We start from the raw sequence: 27,362 nt of genomic DNA, 5'->3' as shown, positions 1-27,362 counted from the left end.
ACAGTTGCCCAATTTAGAGGATTTGTGGGCATATGCAGCTATTGTCAATTCTTTGTGAAAGGGTTCTCCAAAATTGCTTCCCCACTTAGAGATTTAACAAACAAAGGATTTTTTTACATAGAATGATGTAGCACAATAAGCTTTTGAGAAATTAAAAGAAACTATGTGCTTTTGTCCACTTTTAGCTACTCCAGATTTCATCAAGCCATTCAAATTATAGTGCGATGCATCAGGGGAAGGAATTGTGGCAATACTTATGCAAGGGAAACATCCAATACCATTTTAAAGTCCCAAGCCCATAGATAAAGGAAAAAACTTCTCTATAAATGATAAGTAAATATTTTCTATGAAGCATGCCTTGGTGAAAATTTGAAGACAGTGTCTACCAAGTTCGCTCAAGCAAAAAAGTACAATTTGCAGAAGTTGAGTTATAATCAAGCTCACTTGAAAAATGAAGGAAATGTTGGATGGAACCAATATTAACTAAACTCACTTGTTTACCAAAGGAACTTTTTGAATATGTAGTGTTAACTGAATTCAATTGGTTAACATAGGAAAATTGCTTTGAGTTAGCATCTATTGAGCAGGGTTAGCTAATGAAGGATTTTCCTTTTTTGGGGATATTGAGTTCAAATAAATTTTTTGTTGGTTCTAGCCAACTGAAGAGATGAATATTGATTATTCTTAGTTATATATTCAAGCTGACTTGACCGTGTGTAAGATATAAATACAAGGTCAAGTTGAGGATTGAAAGTGTGGAACATAATTGAAGATTTAATAATGCTCAAAGGAAGTGAATTAGAAGGATAAGAAAAATATCCTTGTTGAGATGCAAAGATACATTTGATCAGGAAGGGTCAAGTACACGTGCTAGAATTGAGATATGTAATTAGCAATTTAGTTGCATCAGAAATCGGGTCATCTCATTGTTACTCTCTAACCATTGTAGCAGTGATATAAATCTCTTAACAGAGTTGGCAATGGAGATGGCGAGCGTTGGAAAGGGAGGGAAGCCAGATTTTCAAAATTTGAATTCATTTCAAGGTGGGATTTCTCAAGAATTTTAGAATTCGGTCCCTGGTATGGGGTATGGGTCATAGGAGGAGGATGGTTAGGGATCTTCTAGTATAGGGGACCAGGTGGAGAATGGTGATAGGGACCTAGTTTCGCCCCAAAGGTTTTAGTTCCCAAGGTGGGCCTTCCAGGATCTGCTAAATGGTTGTCACTTTTTGGTGTTACACTTATAGGTAAGTCATCTTTCCCAATGGTTAAAAATTCTCCCTAAGGCAAAAAAAGGATCTTGTGTTTTTTCCATTCTAAACGAGTTGGTGGATCATAGCATAGCGTCAATGGCATCATCTCTAGTGGGAAATTTTATAGGGCCAAGGCCAAATATTGATATTGTTAGATCATTCACTAAGAAGAAATGGGCTCTCAAAGGATAAGTATCTATTATGGCTATGGAAAAGGGATTCTTGTCCTTTTATTTTTCTTGTCTAGAAGACCTCACAAACATTTTTTGCAAGGGTCCATGGATTGTTTGTTATTCCAATCAAGTTCTCCAGAAGTAGACTTCAAAGATGAATATGAATGATTCATTCTTTGTGCAAGCACCTGTATGGGTAAGGCTTCTAGAGCTTCCCCTAGAATTCTGGAATGAGGATGTTTGTGTGGGGGTACCTAGCTGCTTTGGGGAGCTCCTATCAATTGACCTAACTATAACCTCTAAAAGATGCCTCACCTATGCTCATATTTGTATAGGTGTAAGGGAAGGAGTGGACATGCCAGAAGTTGTGACATTCTATTTAAAGCTGGGAGTGCATGTTCAAAAACTAATTTATGAGACAATACCTTTTGCATGCTTTCATTGTTTAAAATATAGGCACAAGGCCAACCATTTTCCTAAAGACAAAGTAGAGAGGAACAAGAGTAAGCCTATTGCTACCTCAGGGAAGGAAAAGAAATTGGTCTAGAAATAGAAGAAGACAAAAAACCTAGAGACCTAGGTAGAGGTTGAGGGGAAGACAAAGGCCTTCAATTAGGAAGGAGAGCCAAGTAATGTAGATGCTAAAGAGGCAAAGGGGTTAGAAAACATGGATTAGGAGAATGAATCCTAGGCCAAAGAAGTGACAAACAAAGATTCATCAACTGTGCAAGAGCAGGGAGCTAGTATTTTTGGGGATTCTCGGATGGTGAACAAGTCCAAACTAGAAACTATGGACCCAACTAGTGGAACAGGAGGACAATCTAAGGATAGTGTTCCCCCTCTTAGTGCAAAAAGTAAAGGAGCAGAGATGAGTCAGTCAGGAGAGGGGCAAGAGATGGTGGCAGAGGTGCAAGACCAAGGGTTCTGTTTGGATCTCCTATTGGTTCCTCTAGGGAATCTACTAGTTTCCACTAATCTAGGGCTAGAGTTTTTGGAACTAATCAATAACTCTTCCCTAAAACCAATTTCAAAATTAGAAGAATGGATAGACAGCTATTCTCAAGAAAATTAAGGAAATTGGATTATGGTTAAAAGGAAGAAAAATTGAGACCATCCCCCAGTGTCACCAGCAATGACTAAAAGTAGGGTCAAAGATGATGTTGGTGTAAAAACTAAGACACCAAGTATAAAAAGCTTCAGCCAGGCAATGCAAGAGGAGGCTTGAAGGAACTTGGCAGACATGAGCCAAAGAACCATTAAGGAATGCTCTATTAAAAAGAAATGAAGATCATATCTTGGAACATAAGGGGCCTAAATGGTGCCCATAAATAAGAGATAGTTAGGAATATGGTTAGAGACCAATGATCTAATTTTTTACTAATCCAAGAAACAAATATGAGAAAAGACATGGTAGGGAAATTATCTTTCAGTAGCAATATGAGTAATGAGGCCACAAACATGGAGGGAGCTGCAAGGGGGTGCTTACGCTCTCCAATAAAAAGGATTACCATATCTCCATAGTTCTCAATGAAGGTAATGCTCTCCTTTGAAAATTTTTCATATCCATAGCAGTGACACTTGGTTTCTCTTAAATGTGTATGCTTCCAACTCCAAGAGGGAAAGAAGGGTTTTTTGGGCAAAGATTCTTGATGCAATTCAAAGTAGTGACATTAATAAAGGTATTATTATGGGAGATTTCAATACCCCTCTCTCAAATGATGAAAAATCAAGGGGGCTAACCTCGGATTAGGATAGTAAATTGGATCTTTCAAATTTTATCAACTGACTAGCTTTTATGGATGTTGATCTCTCGGAGGGGTGATTCGCTTGGTCAAATAGACCACTCTGGAGGGGATTGTATCTAGGTTCATCTTGATAGAGCCCTCATTTCTCCAGACTGGATGCAAACTTACATGTGCAAACTCTACCTTCTCCCTAGAGTTGGAATTGATCACTCGCCCATCTCACTGTCAATTAGCCCTCTGATTGCCAAATGGAACTTCCCTTTCCATTTTGAGAAGATGTGGACTTGCCACCCAGATTTGAATGCTAAGATTTCCTCCTAGTGGAAATTTGAGGTGGAAGGTACAACTATATTCATGATTTCTCAAAAATTGAAAAATGTGAAAAAAAATAACAAAGCCTGAAACATGACAAACTTCGGTCATATCTTCTAGGACAAGGAGGAGAAGACAGACTAGCTTTGAAAAATCTAGGAGATAATACAGTAGGAAGGGTAAAATGATTAGAATAGAATCAAAGAAAGGTCAATCCTTATAAAACTCCACAATATCATAAATAGGAAAGAGCACTTTTGGAAGCAAAGGTCCATAATCAACTGGCTTAAAGAGGGGGATTAGAACACTAGGTTCTTCCATCTATCTACCTTAAAGCATTGAGAAAATAACAAGATTCTGGGCATAAAGAATGGTCAGGCCATTTTGACAAATGATAGTGAGATTGCAAATGAGGTAGTGTAATTCTTTTCATCTCTTCCTTCTAGGGACTCTTCACTATCAAAGAAGGACCTGGAGGAAATTTTGGCTTCAATCTCCAATCTGTTATAAGACTATCATAATTCCATGTTAAAGGAAATTCCCACTATGCATGAAATTAATCAAGCCTTATTTTCACTCCTAGTTGATAAAGCTCTAGGGTTGGATGGCTTCCTGACCTTTTTTTAAATATTTTGGGAGGTGGTCAAAGGGGATGTGGTGACGGCAGTGCAAGAATTTTTTGGGCTCCAACTCCAAGGGCCTAAAGATTTTAAAACCACAGTCTCTCAAAACCAATGAATTATTGTCTCCAAATCCAAGGGCCCAAAGATTTTTAAATCACCTTAGAAAATGCCTCAGAAGAAACCTTGGTAAATAATGACATAATAAGATTATCTAAAGATGGTAAAGGTTTCTCCAACAATTCCAAATAGATGCACAATTCCTCTAATCGGTCCACTGACAAACAAAAATTGTGGTGGAGAAACAATAACAAAAACACCACAAGTGATGGGTTAGTTGAAGCCAACCATGTCAAAACTCAAATTCAACCTCCTTTAAATCAACCGAGTCCCATTGTTGCACCTCGACAAAATAATGCCTACCCATTTTTGACATAACACAAAGACTCCCTCTACGTCTAATCAATAAGTTTCTTACAATTGAGCTCCTCCACCATGAAGATATCTATCTTCTGATATACCTAAGGAGTATACAACCATAGGGGTGTCGTATGAGAGTGCTTTACAAACACTCTTGTCCAATGACCTCATCGTGTTACCCAAGGCTAAACCATATGAACCCCAAGTCAAGCTGAAATGGTGGAATGACAAACATATTTGTGTCTATCACAAAAATTGGGGGCACCTAACAAACAATTGTTTTGCCCTTAAGGGGGTCATCCAAAAATTAATAAACAATGGAACTATTGAAGTAAACAATCTTAGCAATAATAAAGACCATACGGCCTTCAAGAACCCCTTCATGAGTCATGAAAGGGGGAAGTCTTCCAAGGCTAATCAAAATAGACCTCCTCAAACCAACGTTAATTATGCACATCACTATGATAATACCATTGGCATGATTTTTGGATTCGATAACATTGTAAATGTCATCATAATTAAAGAAAAAAACAAAAAACAATCTTCAAATGTCATTATCTGAGGTCAAGCCTCTAAAATTATCCTACCAGGACCTATGACAAACCCTGATCGAGCTGCTCCAAGTTCCTCCATGCCCAAGTACAACCTAGTTAACCAATTACTCAAGACTCTGGCCCACATCTCCATTTTTGAACTATTGCAAATCTCCCTGGAGTGTAAAGAGATACTCACCAAAGCCTTAGTGCCAAATGACCTAGATGTGAGTAGATTTCAAAACCTAGTTAGTAATCTAGTTGCCCCTCATTTTTTATCTTTTTTAGCTCAAGATTACATGTCTATCATGTTGCCACAAAATTCTCCTTTTCACATAGAAGTATTCATTCATAGGAACTGAGTTAAGAGAGCATTGGTTGATGGTGGGGTTGTCTCAATATTTGCACACTTAGTTTAGTGAAAGCCCTTGGGTATGTAGAGGATGCTGTTGACACAAGAAAAAAGATTACCATCAAGGCTTATGACGATGAAGAAAGATCCTCCAAACGCATGGTCATATTACCAATTAGAGTAGGGCTAGTTGTCAAAGAAACTATCTGTCAAGTCTTAGACCTATAATTAAGTTATAAAATCCTACTGGGAAGACCATGGATTCATGACATCCAAGCCATTCCCTCCACCTACCGCCAGTGTCTTAAATTTCCATACATGGGTCAAGAGGTAACCATACCTAGAGATCAACACTTTGCCTAGTATTCACTAGTACATTCAAGCTCATTTTTTGACCTTTATTGGTTGAATTTTTGACCCAATTTTTGACCAAAATTTGACCAAATTCGATGAAGAAATTGGTCAAAAAAAATTTGGTCAAAATTTCAACCAACCTACTGGTTGGTCAAAATTTTTACCAATACGTTGGTCAAAAACTTTTGTAATTGCAAGGACATAGTCTGCCAAGCAGTGGTTAAAATTTTGACCAATTCTTGGTAGAAAACTTTTAGTAATTGGTCAGAATTTTGAACTGCAGGGCATTGGTTAAAATTTTGACCAATTCTTGGTGGAAAACTACTGGGAATTGGTTAAAATTTTGACCATTCTCAGTGGTAAACTGCTATGAATTGGTCAAAATTTTGACCAATGCTTGGTAGAAAACTTTTAGGCATTGGTTAAAATTTCAACCAATGCTTGGTCTATTTTAGATGGCAATTATCTCATTATCTCATTAGAAAGGTTTTAGATGGCAATTTCATAGGAAGGGCCAGTGCTGAAGTGGACCTCAACAACTGTGAGCCTTAGGGAGGGTTCAATTCCCTCTTTTATTATTCACTATGCATATAACCCCATACACCCACTTGATCTCGAATGATGATATGTATAGAATTTTGAGTGTCTGTGCTGAGTGCTCCAAAACCATCCATTTCATGCCTTCAACTATACACAATTTCTTTCTAGTTTCTTTCTACTCACACGCCCATTTCATTTCATATGATCATCTAAAAATTGTCACTCTAAGCTCTCAATTGTTTCCTCTTGATTGATCATATCATAACTATTGAATGAGAGCTTTGGGATAAGCTATAGGCATCCATCAAAAGTTTCGACAAATTTTGATCTAGGATATAGTACTAGAAGCTATATTTCATGCCAGTCAAAAAATCTTCTTGGCCATGGCCTAGGGCAATATGAACTAGCCAGATGAATGCCACATTCATGTTTGATGGAGAAACCCTTTCTGAGAAAGGGGAGAGATTTTTTGTTGACCACTCAGTTGCTATTCTCCTAAAGCTACATGCCAAAATTAGAAAAAAATAGACTCGTCTTTGGAGTTGAATCTACTTCCAGTTATAACGAGCAAGCCTCCATCAAATAACGGAAGCCAAGAGTTGGGGACTTCAAGGAAAATGAGTTAAATGAAAGGGGATTTACAAGAGATTTAAATGAAAGAGGATTTACACTAGAAGATATGCATTGTGCATAACAAAAAGAATCAAGAGAATTAATGAAAGAGGATATATGTGTAACAAAGATTGTTTGTTAATGATTGCAATCCATCAGCTGTAAATTTGTTCTCATCCCAAAGCACATGATAATGTGTTGGTCTGCTGGTCCCATGTAAATGATAAAAACCATATCAGTTTTTTTTATAATACATGGCAAAGAAAGCATGACAAGTTGATCTAAGAAATAAGTATTATACATGTATCCTAGCATGACTTTAGAGATAAAAGTCAAATTCTGTGGGATGGAAAATTTTGGAATCAACCACAGTGCCTAAAAATATAGGAAACCCACATTAGTGTTACAAATTGACACCTTTGAATAGAGTAGAATAGTACTATATAGCCTTATAGGGCCTTCTTACCTGGCAAGATGTTCCCACTTCTGTCTATAGAATGCCTACCTACATGGTTTTTTGCAAATAGTCTAGTATGGTACCACTTTTGAACAAAAAATGTCACTGGGGGTTAGTAATTTGGCTCAAGAGATGCACAAGCCTATTCACACCACAGAACTTATAGTTCATATAGCATTAATCTATCTTCTTGAAAAAAATCCAAAGAGAATACAAAAAAACTAATGAGCCGTGCCAATCTCAATTGAATAGCAAGTACTATTGTGAGTATTAGGAAATTGACCCTACGAATAGCATCCAGTTCATAAAGTAGAACTTGGTAAAACTGCCCTTCACTTACACCATCTCTCAAGAAATACCAAAGCTATCACTAAGGAGACATGAGAAATGCAGAACTAAATCTCACCACAAAAACCAATCAAGATGAAATAAATTACCTATAAAATATGATTCGTAGAGGCTTTTGTCCTATTGCTCTACAAAAAGAAATCAGTAGCTCCTTGCAAAAAATCAAAGTGAAATAATCATTCGAATTCCTAATATCATACTTTAAATTTCAAGTAGCAAGTGAATTTCCAAAAATCATATTTTTTATTTTTTGGAGCAGTCACTTGTCTAAGAATTTTCAATTTCATTGGTTGGTTTAGTGTTAATAAAATGCATAATGATCACTATTCCTATCTAAGATATGACTATGGTGAAAGCAGAGCATTCAAGTTTTTACCTTAACATCTCTATCATTTTCTAAGCTAATAGAAAGAGCATTTTGAATGTACATAAATGTCTCATCCAAAATCATTGTGATACTTCATAGCCTAAGGGTCAAAAGAAGAATTTAGATTACACTTAATTACAAATCAATCTAACCTAGTACATTCTAGGACTCCATTTATGAACCTAGTACATTCTAGGACTCCCTTTGCCCATGACATTTTACTACATTACATAAATGACCCTTGTCCTTTCATCTTGATGCCAAGAATGGCTTACAACTTGAACTTTAATGATTACAAACATATCAAAAAGGACCTTCACAAGGTCTTATTACATTAAATGTTCTAACATGGTCATGTTGGTTATCTTGAGACCTTAATGTCTTCTCATGCCTTCAACATTGACCTTGATGCTCCTGCATAATTCTCCCAAGGATCAAAGCAATCCAAGTCCCTTTGGATTGGTAGTCTTCTTCCTTTTCTTTCAGTCTTTAAGTACTCCATCAGCAGACCCTACAACTAGATTGTACCACCTACTCTTTGTCCTCATGTACCTACAAATAAATATCTTAGATTATGCCATTTGTTCCATCCTTCAACTATTATCATGATATGCCCATGGTCTGCACCATCATCACCCACAAAATAACCCTACAATTCTGCAATAAGGCACATAACTTGTTGAAGGTTTTCCAAATGGCATGGAAACCTAAGAAGGCTTAATCTTGGGGTAAATTTTATGGTCAAGGAAAGTTGGATCATCATGGAATTGAGTAGGTAGACCTTCTAGGAAGTTGCAATACTTCAACCTTGTAAGTGTCACCTCAATGCAATGGGTACTAAACAAACAATTTTAATTGATGAGAATTGGTTGTTATGAATTCAAATTGTAAGCGTCACCTCAATGCATTGGGTATTAAACATATAATTCAAGCTGATGAGTATGGGTTTCTATGAACCACAACTCATGAAATATGAATTAAGTCCATACCTTCTGTTTATAGTGACTATGGGTTCTTTTTTAAGAACATACCTACTGTTTACAGTCAGTAAGTTTCTATATCCTCTAAGAAATTTGAAGCAATGAGAAAAAGTCACACGGCTGAAGATGATCATTGTCCCCTCAAGGTGCCACTGTTTGATAAATTTTTGCATTGAAATATGATCTAGAAAGGGCCTTTCCACATAGTATGTTGGCACTATTTGGCAATCATCAATAATGTGGTTATTGCAAAGAGGCTAAGGACCAAACGTGGAATCATGGAGATAGTGCATGGATGTACAAAAAAAATGCAAGAAAAATCAAAGAGATTGTTAATTGTTCAATGGCCTTAGTAAAGACAAAGCTTGGCACTTGAAATGCATAGTGCAATGGGATTAGTAAGATATCAGATTTCTTGATAGAATGCCCAAAATAGAGCTTGGAATATTGATTGATGGACATGCATATGGGAAAGCATGATATAATGTTTTATGTCAAAAATGGCTTTGATTCTATTGGCTCAGTGATTGAGATACACCTGCAACTTCTCTACACAATCAGCTTGCTATGAAATGTTTGAATCCAGATGGTCAAAACATGTACAAAGAACATGAATTGTTTGACTGAAGGCATTCATGACATTGGTGTCAATGGGTCTCTATGAAAGGCAAAGAAAGGATACCAATTCATTTAACAAAGTCCCAAATATCATGCTTCCATCACAATTCAATTATGAAATATAACATGCAACACCATGTTTGATTAGATTGCTTCAAGGAGATATTTGATCAAGGATGAAATGAATGATCACACCTGGTGTGCACATTACAGAATAGAGATAGTCTTGTGAAATATAAAACTAAAAATAAAATATGCAAATCCACTTGGCTTAAATTGGAACTATTGGTGTACAACTCCAAAACACATCTTCAAAACACTAAATGAATATTAGAACTATAGGCTATGGTTGGGTAAGTTTTACTATAGTGCCAAGTCATAAATAACAAAAACATATTGTTACTTTTGGGCTTTCTGAAAAAGGGGTGGGGTATGAAAGTAAGGGTGCTTAAATTGTCTCATAGAGCATGAACAGGTAGATTTCAATTGTGGAGACATCCATTCCAAATTGTTTTCTTTATTTTTGACTTACCTATCTAGATTGCTAAAAATCAAAGCTCCTAACCCATTATAAATAGTTACCCATTCCTAACTCAAAGCTCGTAACTTGAAGCTCATCCATATGTTCTAATTCTACCAAATGATGTTAAGACACTAATAAGGCCAAATACATTATAGACAAATTAAGCACTGATTTTTTCTATGTGAGCAAATACCTAGGATGGATCATGGAAGTAGTTGGACAACCACTGATGCAATACTCATCAAACATAAAGATCCAAAAAGTAAGCTGAATCTAAAAACTAGGATGATAGGAAAACCTACCGATCAAGAGAGAGGTAACAACATTAGTTTTTTGCATCAATGGTTTACATGTAAGTTTTAGGAAAAGCTTAAGTAAAGTAGATTAGACATTCATAAATTATATTTTGAAGGATGTTTCTTGAATAATTACTATACACAGGAAAGTTAAATTGATATCAACATGCAAAATGGGTTGTAGATGCTTGATGGATTTCAAACTATAGGATTCAAATTATATAGCTAAGGATAATCATCAATGCATCTGCTATCACTATCACGAATACACACCATTGACTATATTTGACATTCAAGCTTTTCCTTGTGTGAGAAAGCCAATCTACAATATGCATCTGCAATTAAAATGTAATAGTAAGAGTTCTAAAGTAACTGACACAATCCTGACTGAACATAAATTTTTCCTTATAGTTGCCATTAATGTTGTTCAGTAACATCAAAATCATTCTACTTCCTTCTAAAGATACATAAAACTATCTAAATTTAAAAATAGCCACAATTTAAAACCTACTAGTTAAAACTAACTTGATAAATTTAAGACTCAACTTTTCAACTTATCTACAATTCATATGAATATCAAGATTTAATTGTGTAATTTTAGATGTAGTCAAAAAGTCCCTAGATCTGGAATCTTTAGAGCCAAGGAACAAATTCATTTCTAGAGCACCTCATTTGAATCAATACAATGTTAATTTTAAAAAGAAGTATAGAATCTAATGCTATAATAAAAGGGTATGTGAATTTCACTGTTGAATTGAGAAGTCTATTGTGCTTCAATTTTTAGGAGTTATGGGAACCTAGTTTTTAAATCCATATTATATTGAGGCTGCTTATGATGATGAGGCTGAGACAAAAGAGCTAAAGCTCATAAAGAAGAATAGGAACCTAAAATAGTGAGAGGAGGAACTAACTACAACATCTTGTTTGTACTTTGAAGATCACCCAAGGGACAAGTTCCATACTCTCTCAAAGTTTGCGGAGTCTTGCTGGGATAGGGCATCACTGTTCTTATAGACAATGGGGCCACACATAGCTTTCTTTATTAAGGATTGGTGTCTAAGAGGGGCCTTGCATATTTTGTAAGCCCACAATAATTATGTTTCAATACTAAGATTTTTTCATAATATGGTGGTAGTTGTCAGTTTTTCCATATATGAAATGTGTAACTTTGATTTTACAGATATTACTATCTAAGGGCATCAGGTTGGGGATGTCCTAATCATTTTCCAAGCTAGGCACAATGGGAAGGGGACTTTTCATTCTCATCCCCATGAGTGATATAATATTGTAGTTTTAGTTATAAATTTATAATGGTCAACTAAGTTGTTACGATAGACTTTAGGAATATTCTTTATTCTTTTAGTTGTCTTTTCTTAGTTTTCAATCTTATCCCTATTGGAGAACACAGAGTTGATAGAAATGCTTTTATTACAATTTCCTTCCACAAGCATTTTCTAGTAATTTTTAAATTTTCAAATCCTCCATACAATATACTACTATAGTCATGCTTCTCTTGCTTGTGTGTTGCTCTATGGAGAGAGATTTAATTCTGAGCAACCATGAACAGTAAAATGATAACACTTTTACAGAAAATAGAAATAATATCCAAGCCACTTACCTTGGGATTGTACTCAGCATTCCTAGCCTGAAGAGCTATAGCCTTGAGATCCAATTTGTAATCCAAATTTATAGTTGACACATTGTTTCTGTGTATTTGTCCATTGAAGGAATGTGCATCTAGCAAGATAGATACAATTAAATTTTCAAAGAAACACAAGGAAGGCTATCTTTGAAATTAGAGCATTTCATTGATTAATGTAGACAACAATATGGCTTTATTAAATTTTAAAAAATTATCCTCTACATATGTACATAACATTTTACAATGTAAATTGACATAATATTATCCTCTAAGTGATAGTTTGCAAGTTATTAGTTAAGGCATTCAAAGTGGTATCAAAGTTGTGATCCCGCCAACTAGTGAATAATGTAGAAAAGTTTAAGATGTCTAACAAAACAAAATAGGGTGGATCTTTTTTAGAAGCTGATTGAAATACCAAGGATCCAACATAAAATGATCAAACTATTTAAAATAATATTGCAGCTTCAGAGTAATGCAAAATTCAAATCTAGTTAGAACATCATAGAAAGAGGGAAGCTTATCTTCAAACAACAAACAAATTGTTAGTCCCACACCAAAACCTAGCAAACCTAGGTTCTCAAAAAAGGATGAAGAAAAATCCTAAGACAACCATTAGCACATGAGTTTGTGTATGCAACTTGCAAATCAAAACAAGGGTAGGTAAATTTCCAGCATTGCTACAGATTAAATATGCTTCTTGCTTCTCAATAACCCTTCTGATATTCTTTTGTATTTCTACCTACAACAACTAAGAATACACTTTTGATATTCTTTTGTATTGTTGCCTACAACAAATAGGTATACAGTAGTAGAGGAAGACAGTAGTGGGTTGGAGAAATCTCAGAATCTACAACAATGGTTGTGCTCAACCATTTTGGTTTGTATTTTCTTGTTTAGAGAATGTTTATTTCTTTGCTTGAAATGATTTATATATGAGTGTGAATCATTCAAATTTCCTCAGTTAAAAATATGCTAAGTTAGTGGGTAAATTGGCTTTACACCTGCATTCTACCACCATTTTTTGTATGCAATCGCTGAGAATATGCAACTTCTTTGCAATCGCATCCATGATTCTTGACCTAACCCTAACATTTCTTAAGGAAAAAATTATAGTACTTTATAATGTTTTTTTTATGAAACCATCTTGTTCATATCTACCTACTAATCATGGTAATCTAGATGAAACTAAACATTGACAATTTGTGTTACTCCTCTATGTTACTATATTACTTAATAAACCCATTTCTAGCAAAGATGTCAAATGTATACTTAAAACCAACATATGTAGAATGAAATTTAACCCAAGTGAAATTGATTTTCATGGCTCTAAGCTAAATTCATCTAAAAGAATTGGACTCATTGCATTACCAATTATGAATATATCTTGAAAATATCCATTTGTGTCAATAGGCAAGTGTGTTGCAATGGCTTTAAACTTCAATATGTTTGTCTCTATTGAGGTATTTTTGGGAATTTTGTGACAACAAAATTTTTGTATCCATTTTGACTGATTTCTAAGGAAAAGAACAAGACATCACTTTCTAAAATGAATGTCTGAGCATTACAGTATGAGACAAATGCACTAATTTTTGTGACATGTGCATGCTATTGAAAAACAATGAAATATCAAGTCCACTTCCTGAAGAATTTATGTAAGGCTCTAGTCTTTATCCATCTTTTATTTTCCATTTGGGTTCATCTTATGCTAGGTTTTTTTTTAGTATTTAACCTGTGTGCCCCATTTTTGGAGATTTGTCCCACAACAATCTGACTAGGTTGGTAACCATGACTCATGCTTGAACTATCATGTACAAAAAATCTTCCCTCTTATGCTATGTGGGAATTATGTTTCACATGTGAATGCATTTTTGCATTAAAATATAACTGATGAAGTGTTGATTTTGGGGTTTGGGTGTTTGGAATTTGCCAGTATCAAAGGAAATCCTCTACTATTTGGAGGTACTATGCAAAATTGTGTTGGGGAGTCTCTAGCACCCATAGCTTTTACAATGAATTCATGAGAAGGTGAGGTTATTTTTGTTTCTTCAATCTTTTCAATCTTTATTTGATTTACTTAGCTAAATAACTCTTTTATAGGTATGGTACTAGCTGGAGACTCTAGAAAACATAAAGTGGCAGTCTCATTCAATGTAAGTCTGGGCCTCTTATGTTTAATGGGTTTTAGAGTTTGGATTTTCTTGTGGTGGAGACAAAGACACAATCAATAGGTTTTCTTACTTGGGAAAGATCTTATAGGAGACAAATGCTCATGCCTTAACTTTGGTCCCAATGAATTTTCATTCAACACTTTGAGGTTATCCTTTCCATAACAATCCATCACGTTGGACTAATCCTTCCCACAATCGAAATATTTTTGTGTAGGTTGCCCTTTACCTCTCTTGACAGTCTCAAAGCTTGACTGTGGCACTTGAGAATTTCTTGGGGCAGACTTTAGTTGCGAAATCCACTGAATTAGTACTAATGAATCTGGACAGAGGAAATTCCCATATTTTCTCTGATTAATAAATATAGTATAAACAAACTTTTACAAAATCAAATACTTTCTCTCCTAATGCAATAATGTTTGGATTTTCTCTTGTTAAACATGCTAAACAAAATGTTGTGATAGAATCAAAATATTGAGCACTAATTTCAAAGTTTCTTCATCATGAACCCTCAAATATGATTTGATTTAAAAAAATATAGACACTCAATCAAGTAATTTCATGGGAGCTTAGGAGTTCAAGAGAGGAACAAGAACAGAAGCTTCAGGAGGCTATGGTGAAAAAGACTAGAGAATGGAACAAATCAAAATGTGAGCTTGATTCTAGAATAATAGAATTGGAGTAGCTGCTAAATGAGGCAGAAGCAAGAAGTAATGCAGCATCCACATCTCTTCAGGAAAATTCAAAAGCATTATTTGATTTTCAAGAAGCCAGAAACTAATTTGAGTCTGAGGCTAAAGTTCTTCAAACTAAACTTGAGATGTTAGAAAGTGAGAATGTTGGCCTCAAATATAAACTTCATGGGCTTAACAAAGAACTGGGTATAATAATTGATGAAAGGGATATTGGTAAGAAATTTGCCCAGGCTACTAGCAAGCAACAAATAGAAATAGTTAAGAAAGTTACCAAGTTAGAGGCCAAGTGTCAGAGGCTAAGAGGTCTTCTTGAAAAATTATTACTAGGGCCTACTACACTAGCTCAAATGAAACTTGAAGTAGATACCACTGGAAGGGAGTTTAGGGATATCAAATTGAGGAAGTCACTTAGTAAGGGTGTTGGTTCACCATGTTCTCTAGTAGAGACATTAAATGATAGACACAAAGAACATTCTCAGAAAGCAACTGAATACCATACAGGAAAAGTGCTGACAATAAAAGAAGAGAACAAGATGCTAAAAGATTCTCTCTCAAAGAAAAATGGTTAGCTTAAGGCTTCTAGAGTCATGTGTGCTAGAATAGCTGCCAAACTCTCCACTATTAAACAACAGTTGGAATCTTTGAGGTGAAGGCAAGGAAAACCTACACTTGAGTTGCATTTTGAAGGATCAAGAAATGAAAGCACAAGCAATCCACCAAGCTTGTCTTCCATTTCCGAGGATAGGAATGATGGTGACCCTAGTGCAGAGTCATGGGCTTCAGCACTAATTGTAGAGCTAGATCATATCAAAATAGAAAAGGTCATTGGCAAAGCTAAGAAGCTCAGTGATGTGTCCAAGGTAGATTCGATGGATGATTTCCTTGAGATGGAGAGATTGGTTTCCATGGATTCAACTAGATTGGATCAGGCAGAAGTAGGAAATTGAGATGAACTAACTGACAAGAATGTTTCAGGAAGTTTTGATATTTCATCTAATCAAGAAGATAGAGCTTTCTTAGAAGAAGCTCTTGCCAAAAAGAATCAAAGCTTCAAATTGTCAATCAAGAATACTCTAAGTTGTTAAAAAAATGAACCATTTACAAGAAAATCTAATTGTTCTACAAGCTAGAAACACTTGGAATGAATCTGCCCTAGTTAGTCTCAAAGAAAAGCATGATATGATCCTTTATGTTGATGCTAAGGGTGCAGACTTGCACAAAATACTAGATGAGGTCAAATATGCCATGGCAATAGATGCTGAAAGTACTAGAGATTCCCAAACACATATTTGGTCTTCTATGAAAGCTAACTTCACTTCTCATTCTGATACTAGGATTAGAATTAGTTCTATTGACGTAGAGTTAGCAACTGCTATTGTCAGCATCATTAATTTCTTACAATCTATAGCCCAAGACCCTGAAAAGACTCAAAAATTTAAATCATCAGATACTGATAAACTAGTTTTTAGAATTCAGGAGTTTTCTCAGTTAGTGGATTACTTTTTTTAGTGCAAAGAAAACATTACAGAGTTAATTTTTGAGCTGATATCTTTGTTATCTCAATTTAGGAAAATGTTTACTCTTGGTTTCAGTGAAATCTTCCAAAATGAAGCCATAGATTTTGGCAACCAATTGCCCAACCTGATGTAGTCTAGTTTTCTTCGTAATTCGATTAGTATAGATAATTTCACAAGACAAGAAAGTGCTCAGGATCTTTTAGGAGAAGAAAAGGCTAATAGCCTACACTTTCAACTAGCTGGTGGTAATTTATACATAATTAGGAAGCTTAACATCATTCAAGTAGAAAAAACATCTTTAGAATCTGAGTTGAAGGCCCAAGTAAGCAGAATTGAAGAGTTAGAAGAGGAGCTTATGTGCTTCAAGAGTGAGAATGCAAATCTAGAAACAGTCTTGGCTGCAACCAAAGAGGATCTTAGACATACATAGTATTAGATTATTGAGTTAAAAGAGGAGCTCATATGTCTCAAGAGTGAGAATGCTAATCTAGAAGGAGTCTTCACTGTAACAAAAGAGAAGCTTAATCACACCCAGAATCAAGTTATAGAGTTGGAGGAACAACTTACGCATTTGAAGAGTGACAATGCTAATCTAAAAGGTACTCCTAGCTACAACTAAAGAGAAACTTGAACACACAGAAAGTCAACTTACTAAATCGGAACAAATGCTGGAAAACTTGCAAATGCAACTTGAATCTACTAAGGAATCAAAGCAGTTATTAGAGAATGAACTAGCAGCCATGATTACACATAAATTAGATATTAAATCTCAATTCAAGGCAATAGAAACTAAGATGAAAGGGTTTTCTGAAAAAGTGGAGCTAGAGCTTCAGGAGGAGTGCATGCAATCCAAAGATGCCATTACCAAGTGAGAGGTTTTAGAGGAGCAGTTACAAAGGTTTGTGAAATGCTTCAATCCTATTTCAAATATTCCAGATTGATGTATATTTTAATTTCATAAGATATGTTGAGTTCTATCTAAATTTTTTTTATAACTTCTTCAGCATGCATGTATTCAATTTCAGACCTAGGGTTTCTGAACTAATGTGAAGATGTTTAATTGGATACCAAGAAGGAACAATTTTTTGAGTATTCCTAAAGTTTTATATCAAAGGAATAAATTAGAAAGAGACTAGTATTAACTAGCCTGCTCCGAACCCCTCATATTTAATCTATGTTCTTTTCTTATTTTCTAAATATACAAGTCAAAAGTATACATATATTACTAATTTGTGCTTGCGTTCTATTTATTCTCCATGCTAACCAATGTAAAGTTCATGGTTGAAGTACACTTACATTTTCTATTTTATCATCACAATGAGATTTAAACTATAAGATTTAGCATGAAGATTTGCTTGGCATGAAGCCATGTTTTCCTATCTTGTTTATGTAGAAGCAGATTCCACGATAATAAATGTCCAAGAATGTATCATGAATAATTGACATGACTTAAATATAGGTAAGTCTACCAGATCTTCGCAATCCATGTTAAATGCTGATTTGTTTCTGGGATAAATTGTGTGACAGATTTTAGCATCAACATTTCGGATCATACTACATGATCCATCATCAGGATATGGGACAGTAACGTTGATAGATCATGTAGGATGATCCAAAAAATTGATGCTAAAAATTGTCACAAAATCAATCCAAGAAACAAATTAACATTTGAGTATAGTTGCCTCGAAATGAGGTAGAACTATCCAAAAGGGACTATATACACTAAGAAAAATATGGTAGTTTTGTGATATGGATATCTATGCAAACAACTTTCTCTCCTTTTAATATAGAGAGATAGATCCATAAGGGAAACCACACGCTTTAATTAAGCATTAAGGATTCCACACACTTAAATTGACCTGAAGGATTTGGATGTTGGTGATTTCATTTAGTTCATGGTTATCTTGGAGATTAAAAATTAAAAATCATTTATAGACTAGTGAAGAAATGAGCATGAATATGCATACTGATTTGAATAGAGAACTTTTTGGTTCACGAAGAGGTTCTTGATCCTTCATCCCTTTTTTCTACTTAAGAATGTTTTTGGTTAGAGTAAATTAGATGTGCAAATGCATTTTTAATCATAGCTTTTTCCTATCACTTCCTTGGAACAGTATTTTTTGATGAGCCGCAAGAAAATTTGAGGTGCCATATAGCCATTACAAATCAAATTCTTAGGATACAATAAATTCATCCCATATTTGTGGCTTAAACAAGCATTTTTGAAATGAGATGTATTAGAATATATGGTAATTCCTGAAAAAACTACATTTGGAGAGTGTTTGAAAATGCAGGCAATTGCACATAAGTTGAAACCCTAGTAAAAGGAGAATGGAGAAATACCAATTTGGCACCAGCCGAGCAATGTCGCAAATTTAGACCTCTTCTCAAATCTGTCGTTGTCTGCTTCTTGTGTTGTTTGTAGCCAACAATGCAAGCATTATCAGAAAGGGCATTGCGGTGCATGACTCGGCCAAACAAAATAGAAAGAAATGACTCGTGGCTTGCTACCTAGCTATGAACCAACTTACACTTCACCTAGGTTCTCACTCATGTGGTAAGCAGGTCTGTGGCAAGCCCTTACCGATGGCAAAGCTCAAGGAATCCCAACAGTCAGTGTAAATCAATGCATGAGGAAATGCATTACCCGTGAATGAATGAAATTTTTTCTTTTTAACCCGTGAATGAATGAAACCCTTTTTTTTTGTTATAACATTGAGTTGGTTGAAATTCAACTTAAGAATACATAGGTTGGTCAACATTTTGACCAAATCAGCCACAAAATTTTTATTTTTGACTAACACGAGAATGAAAAGAAAAAAGAAGAAGGAATTATAGCTTTGGTCAAAAATTATGGTAGAAAAAAAAGTGCAAATGTACTAGTGATTGAAACTCACTTGTCCCTCATAACAGAGAAGAAGCTAACATACCGACAAATGCCATCAGCCAATCTGTAGTTATAGGTACTTCACACTCCACTAACCAAATGAGCAACAACTTATCAACATCAACCAAGGGTAAAGAGAAAGTGGTTTGTTCAGGTCCTTTTGCTCCTTCACTGCCATCATCATCAAAAGATCCTAATCAACTACACTATGAAGAAATCGATAAACTAATGAAGGAATTTGATAGAAAGTGTAAGTTGCACCATAAAGGGGTAGGTGAGTACTTAGTCTCCCTATTTGATCCCCCACTTTCTCTGAGGTCTCATGGAAAAAAACTTCCACCAAACCATATCATGTGCATTTATCAAAGCAAGTGGCACACCTCCAAACCAAGTAGAAGACATCAGTCAATAGAACATTGACATCTCCTCCCACCTACATGGGAAAGGCTTTGACTTAATGAAAAAGATGGGATACATGGGAGATGGTCCCTTAGGGAAAGGGAAAGGAATCATTGAACCTTTGATGGCACAGTTTAGGTCCAATAAATCTAAAATAGGGATAAGGTATGATGGATAAGACAAGAACGCAAACCTCTTCCAAAGCTCATCCAAAGAATAATGATTCTTCTTCTTCTACCTTGCTATGGGTACCCAAACAAAAGGATATTTATACCCCAGCAACAACTGATATTATAAATGTGAATTTGTCCCTCTCAAGTTCACATTCCACGGAAGAACTACCCATAAATGCCTCTAATAACGAAGACGATGATGATTCCACTAAAAGGGAATTTGAGTCAATATCTGAGGAATCTCTCCATGATAAAGAATGTGATGTTGTCCACATAGCCACCCTCGACAGTTTGGCTATACAAAGAACAAATCATAGTTCCAGATCCACTTCACCAAGAAATAGAGTATGTATCAAGATGGATTGGAAGATGAACACATTGAAGGGTTTCAATTTCAAACCTTATTCCTTGACTTCTTCCTAGTAGAAGTCAAAGATGATTACTACGAACCTCTCACAAGATCTACTTTCCTTGATACTCTATAAGAAGTCCATGTCATAGATCTGATAGATATAGCGTATGAGCCATCTAATGAAGTTATGTCTTTAAACCCTGTGAACCCTTCCCATACTACGAATCTCTTTCCCTAGTCCATCCTGAACTCATTAACTAGGATACAATCAAGCCTCATCACCTCCCTCATTTTGACATTGACTGTGAAATTTTCATCTACCTTAACATGATTGAACCATCTCATCAATGAAGAATGGAAGAAGAGCATATGGTCAAGTTGGGTATCAATCACCTCAGTCACACTAGAGTAGAACAAGCACCCCAACACCTTATTGACCACCACCAAGTTGTGGCTAACCTTGATAAAAAAAAATGAAAACAAATAGAAGTGATGCATCCCAAGGTGAAAACCCAACTATGGTACCTATAGATGGGGTAATTGATACCTTACATGAACAGTCTGAGGAGTGATCTTCTATTTTGATTGAGCCAATGGAACCAGTCAACATCAACATCAAACAAGAACCAAAGGTCATTTATTCGGCACAATCCTTGAACCCAAAAGAAAGGAAGGCATTCATTAAATTATTCAAAGAAAGATAGATAAAATTCATATGGTCTTATGTGGACATGCCCGACTTAGACCTGACCTTAATCCTCCACCATCTTAACATCTCTCAAGAGGTCAAGCCAGTGAAACAAAAACTCAAAAAGATGCATCCTCATATATCCCTATTAGTGAAAGTAGAATTGGAAAAATTCATTAGTACCAATTTCATCCGGCTTCTAGTGTATGCATCATGAATCTCCAACATTGTCCCCATATCAAAGAAGAATGGCAACATACACATCTATATCAAATTTTGGGATTTAAACAAAGCATGTCCTAAAGATGACTTTCCCCTCCCTAACATCAACACCATTATCGATCTCATAGCAAGTCATTCTATGTTTTCACTCATGGATTGGTTTTCTGGGTACAATCAAATCAGAATAGCACCAAAAGATCAAGAGAAAACAAATTTTATGTGTGCATGGGGTGCATTTTGTTGGAATGTAATGTCTTTTGGGTTAAAGAATGTCAGGGCTACCTATCAACATGCCATGACCACTATCTTTCATGATATGATACATATCTTCATGGAAGATTATGTGGATGACATTCTTGCCAAATTACATAGTCGAGAAGAACATCTTCCCATACTGGCCAAAATATTCACTCACCTAGAAGCGTTCAAGGTTAGGCTCAATCCTAAGAAATGCAATTTTGGCATCAAATTAGGAAAGCTCCTAGGATACATTGTCTTGACCAAAGGGATAGAAGTTGACTCCGAGAAGGTATAAGCCATAATTAGTATGCAACCTCTAAGGAACCTGAGTTAGTTACACTGTCTTCAAGGTAGGCTTCAATCAGTTCACCAGTTTATTTCTCAATTGGCAGAAAAGTGTATACCTTTCACACACACTTTCTACATAAAGACATAAATTTCAAGAGGGATGATTAGTGTCAGAAAGCTTTTGAAACACTTAAAACCTATTTGATGAATCCACCTGCGTTGGTACCTCCGATATCACACAAACCATTACTATAGTATATTTTTGTAATGGATAAGTCAATTGGGGCCCTCCTAGCACAAGAAAATGACCAAGGAAATGAATGAGCCATTTACTACATCAATTGCACCTTGGTCAACTATGAGCTTAATTATTCTTTCATTGAAAAGGCTTACCTAGCTTTGTTTTTGCTTCTCAAAAATTACATAATTATCTCTTGATGCACAAAGTCAAGCTCATCTCCAAAATTGATCCTCTCAAATACCTTGTTAGCAAGACAACATTAATGGGTAGATTGGCTAAATGGGTGATGATCCTAAGTGAGTTTAAAAGGACAAGCCATTGTCGATCAATTGGCAGATGCGCCTATAGAAAGTTCCAATCCTATTTTAGTTGACTTCCCTAATATGCACATCCTTCAGACAGAGCTAGTAACATGCACATTTTATTTTGATGGTTCCTACACACACCATGAGTTGGGCACCAGTATTTTGTTCATCACACCACTCGGTGTTACCATCCCTAAATCTTACAAACTACTCTTCCCTTGCACCAACAACATGGCTGAATATGAAGCTTTGGTCTTGGGTCTCAAGTTGGCTTTGGAATGGAAACTAACAGCCCTAGAAGTTTATGGAGACTCCCAATTAATCATCAATCAAGTTATTGATACTTATCAGACAAAAGATGAAAAATTGTTGCCTTATAAACATATAGTTGATGCACTTAAGGCATGTTTTGTTCACATTACTTTTGAAAAAATTCCTAGAGAAAGGAATAGAGTAGAAGATTCTATAGCCAGCTTGGCCTCCTTACTTCATCTCCCAGAATAGCGCGAGTAGTATGAGTTCCTAGTGGAAGAGGTGGTTCAACCCGCATTTACTCAACCCAATTCCCTTATCGTTTGCCATCTAAACACCCCCAATTCCCTTTGGTACAATCCCATTATCACTTACCTTCATGATAACACCATTCCAGCTGACCTCTCATGTAACCAAAAATGAAATTTCATTTTCCAAGCCTCCTATTACTCCTTGGTGGCTTATATGTTGTATAGGAAAGGTCTTGATGATACTTTATTTAGGTGTCTCAAAAAGGATGAGTCTAGAGTTGCTCTGCAAGAAGTCTGTGTAGGGATTTGTGGATTACACTCCAATGGTTTCACATTAGCAAAAAACATTCTTAGAATGGGCTATTTTTGGCTAACCATGGAAAAGGATTCTATTGATTTTGTCAAAACCTACAAAAAATGTCAAATCCATGGTAACCTTATTCATGCACTAGCCCAAGAGCTAAATCCTTTGGCCACACCATGGCCCTTTTATTAGTGGGGTTTTGATTTGATTGGAGCCATCCATCCACCCTCGTCCGGTGGGTATAAATGGATTATCACCACCACTGAATACTTCACAAAGTGGGTCAAAGCAGCACCACTTATTGACTCTACGAGAAAACAGATCTCCCCTTTTATTCGCAATCATATCATTTATTGGTTTGGCATACCTCATGCCATTCTTACAAGTAATGCCTTGTACTTTAAAAATCATATAATTGATGAATTATGTGAAAATTTTCACATTATACACCATTCTTCATCAATTTATTATCCCCAAGGCAATGGCCAAGCAAAGGCTACCAACAAAACCATCATCATCCTCAAAAGAACCGTTAATGATACTGGTAGGGATTGGCATTTCTAGCTAAACCCCACCCTTTGGGCCTATAGGATGAGTGTTAGGATGCCTAAAGGTGCAACATCCTTCTCTTTGGTTTATGGTTGTGAAGTTGTTCTCCCTTTAGAGGTTGAGATCCCATCCTTGAGAGTTACTCTTCAAGATGTCCTATCAGATGAGGATTACAGAGTGGCCCATCTAGAATAGCTAGAGTTGTTGGAAGAACATCAGCATACAATGCATGAACATCTCAAAGTTTATCATAATAGATTATCAAGGCATTATAACAAAAAATTCAAACCTCGTGTCTTTCAGATTGGTGACCTAGTGCTCAAAGAAAATCCTAAGAACCAAGCAGCAAGGAAAAAGAAAGGAAAATGGGAGGCCAACTGGATCAGTCCTTACCTTATCATAGAATCCTTTAGGACTAGAACTTACCAACTTTTAGATTGTGAGGGTACAGAATTAGCAAAACCTATCAATATCATCCATCTCAAACAATTTTATGTTTAAAAGTTTTGAGAAAAAAATATGAAATTCCAAGAAAATCAAAAGTACAAAAAAAAAAAAAAAAAAAAAAAAAATGGTACAAAAGAAGTGAGAATGCCACATCTGGTTTGAAAAGGGGTGAGAGACAACTCTTTTGGACTTCCCTAAACAACACAAGGCCTTCAATGCTAAAAAGGGGCAACAATTGAATGGTTGATTTTTTGTCTTTGAGACAAATTTTGGTTTTTTGTGGCTTTCCATGGCAATTAATAGAAGATAGGAATAAGAGAAAGGGGTTGTATTTGCAGTTGATAGATTTGGAGGTATTTGATAGAAGATTCTTTGTTTATCTATTGTTGAGAAGCTTATAGCCTAGACTAGAGTAGTCTATCAGGCTGGTATTCGATCTAGAATTAATTTCATAAATACCCAATTCACAAACACTTTGGGTTTTTAAATTCTACTCTGCTAATCAGTGGTTACTTAGCATTAGAAATGGATGGAAGTAGAGGTAGCTGGAGAGAAGGAAGGTTGTGGCTCAAAGGAAAGATGTAGTGTGATTATGTATTGAGATACCATAGACATGAATTACAGGAAAATCAATGCACATCTCCGCCATCCCCCTTGGCCAATCACCTCCAGTATTTATTTTAGCCCTCAATCGACCCATTTGATGTCATAAACTCCTTTCATTACCTCTTTAGGTACCTCACGTGGTCCAGGTTACCACCATATTCCACCAAATCTCGCTCAAATCCTCTGTTTCACCCCCACAGACCTAAAAATCATCTTAAAATGCCAAAAAAAATTCAAAAATAACTTAAAATTACTTCAAAAATTCACATATCATCCAAAAATGCCAAAACAAAATTCAAAAGTTGTCAAAAAAATGCTAAACAAAATAAAAAATAGCTTAAAATTACCAAAAAAATCACATATCATCTAAAAATGCCAAAAAAATTCAAAAATAGCTTAAAACTATCAAAAAATTCAAAAATTGTCCAAAATGCCAAAAAAATTTAAAATTGTCCAAAAATGCCAAAAACATTCAAAATCGTCCAAACTTATCAAAAAAATAAAATAAAATCTAAAAATAGCAAAAAAATCACAACTAGCCAAAGGCATTCAAAAGGAGGGCAATCCCTATCAACAACACCCCAAAATTCCTATCAATTCCTCAATTAGGATATACAATAGGACATCAGATATTTAAACCCAACACACCCCATTGATATTAAGAAGAAGTGTGGTAATGTCCTAAAACATTTTGTGGCACTTTGGAAAATTTGGCACAATGCGAATAGTGCAAGAGGTGCCCCTATTTCCCTCCTCTTGTCAAGAACAACAATTCCCCATGAATCATTAGTCTTATTTAAGTTGCAATGGCCATGATTAGTCTAGCCTCCTTCAACAATTATGTCAATGCTATCTCAGAAGCCTAGATATCCATCAGACTCTTTCATCATCATACAACTGGGGGTACATAATAACTAAGCATAAGCACGAGAGCTTGGTCCCCCACACTAACACCTTTTAGGCCCACACATCCTTTTTGGACCCCTCTAGTGCCTTTTTAGGCTCCTCTAGCACCTTTTTCAAGGCCCAAGCATCGTTTTTGGACCCCTCTAGCACCTTTTTAGGTCCATCAAGTGCCTTTTTCAAGGCCCATGTTTCCTTTTTAGACCCCCTCTAGCACCTTTTTAGGCCCCTCAAATGCCTTTTTCAAGGCCCAAGCATCCTTTTTGGACCCCTTTAGCACCTTTTTAGGCCCAAAACACCTTTTTAGGACCCTCAAATGACTTTTTCAGCCCAAACACCTTTTTATAAGCCCTGTTTCGCCATTTTTTTAAAGACCCCCAATGTCTTTTGGGCCCCCAACACACCTTTCTTAAGTTAAAGTGCCTTTTCAAGGCCCTTTCTTGCATACTTGAGATCCAAGTGTCCTCTTTTGGGCTCCAAATGCCTTTTCATAAGCCTCAAGAATGTCTGTCTCATCACACACCTAGAGAAACATTCCCAAATTGGCTTTATTCTTGTTTATAATGGTTCTTAACATATACACAGGCATTCTCAACTACTTGTCCTAGTTATCCTCACTCTACAGATTGTATTATTTCCACTTTTACAATAGTCAAGTTGTTCCAACATTTATCACAAAATACAAAAATATTCAAATATTTATCCAACATCCCAACAACATTTAAATATTTGACAAAACCACAAAAACATCCAAATATATTTCGAAAATACACATGACAATGCATTACAATCAACATCATGATTTCCTTGATGCACGCTTGGTTTGAAAATAATGATTTCCTATGCTATCATGTGCTTTTAGTGCCTTGATGATGTACTTGAATAGAGGTACCAAGATAAAGTCATGATCTTTTATTCGTTTTTCACTCTTTTATTTCAGTGATCCTATGGTTTTGCACATTATTGGTGTCCACTTATAAGTGCCTCCTCTCATATGGAACGCCATGTCTACCTCAACCAATTTTGTGTGATATCTTAGGTGAGATCTTTTAACTAACATGTGACTATTTGCATGCCTTTTTAAATTATTCTACGGCTATAGCTTCTAGTGCTTAATGGTTGTCATGTTTTCTTGTACTTTGTTCATCTTTGCTACTACTTCTCGGTGTGACATAGTATTCATATCACTATAGCTGAGCTAGTGGTAGTTGTACTTCATCACTTTTGTTTTATTACATGCTCTATGATGACAATTAGTTTGTATCTTTCTTTTAAAAAAAAGTGATAGTTAGTTGCATTCATTTAGTTTGCATATTCATCTTGGGTTCTTTCAAAACAAATTATTTGAACATAAATTAGGATACAATTCACAAACATTAGAAAACAACTTCATGACTGGTTATCAAAACATGGACAACAACATCAACATCATGACGAGCTTCTAGCACTCCAATATCATGGACTTTGTCTCTTCACAATATCCATACTAGCATTATACTTCATGCATTCACCTTCTCATTCCACTCATTGCATTATATGGCTTTCAAATCTCAGACAATTCTAGTCACTATCAAATTGCACCACATCATCTGCTGCCTTGCGTGGCTTTCGAATCTCAAACAATCTTGTTCCACCACATTCCATCTCCTCTAATTCATTGCATCATCTTTTCCCATCCTCCATCTCCTTTCATTTTCATTCTTTCATTTGATGGCTTTTGAACCTCACAAGTT

The sequence above is a fragment of the Cupressus sempervirens genome, chromosome 1 (assembly GCF_028749045.1).
Source record: "Cupressus sempervirens isolate cs-2001-9-10 chromosome 1, ASM2874904v1, whole genome shotgun sequence".
Lineage (NCBI taxonomy): Eukaryota > Viridiplantae > Streptophyta > Pinopsida > Cupressales > Cupressaceae > Cupressus > Cupressus sempervirens.
Note: the sequence above shows the minus strand (reverse complement) of the source record.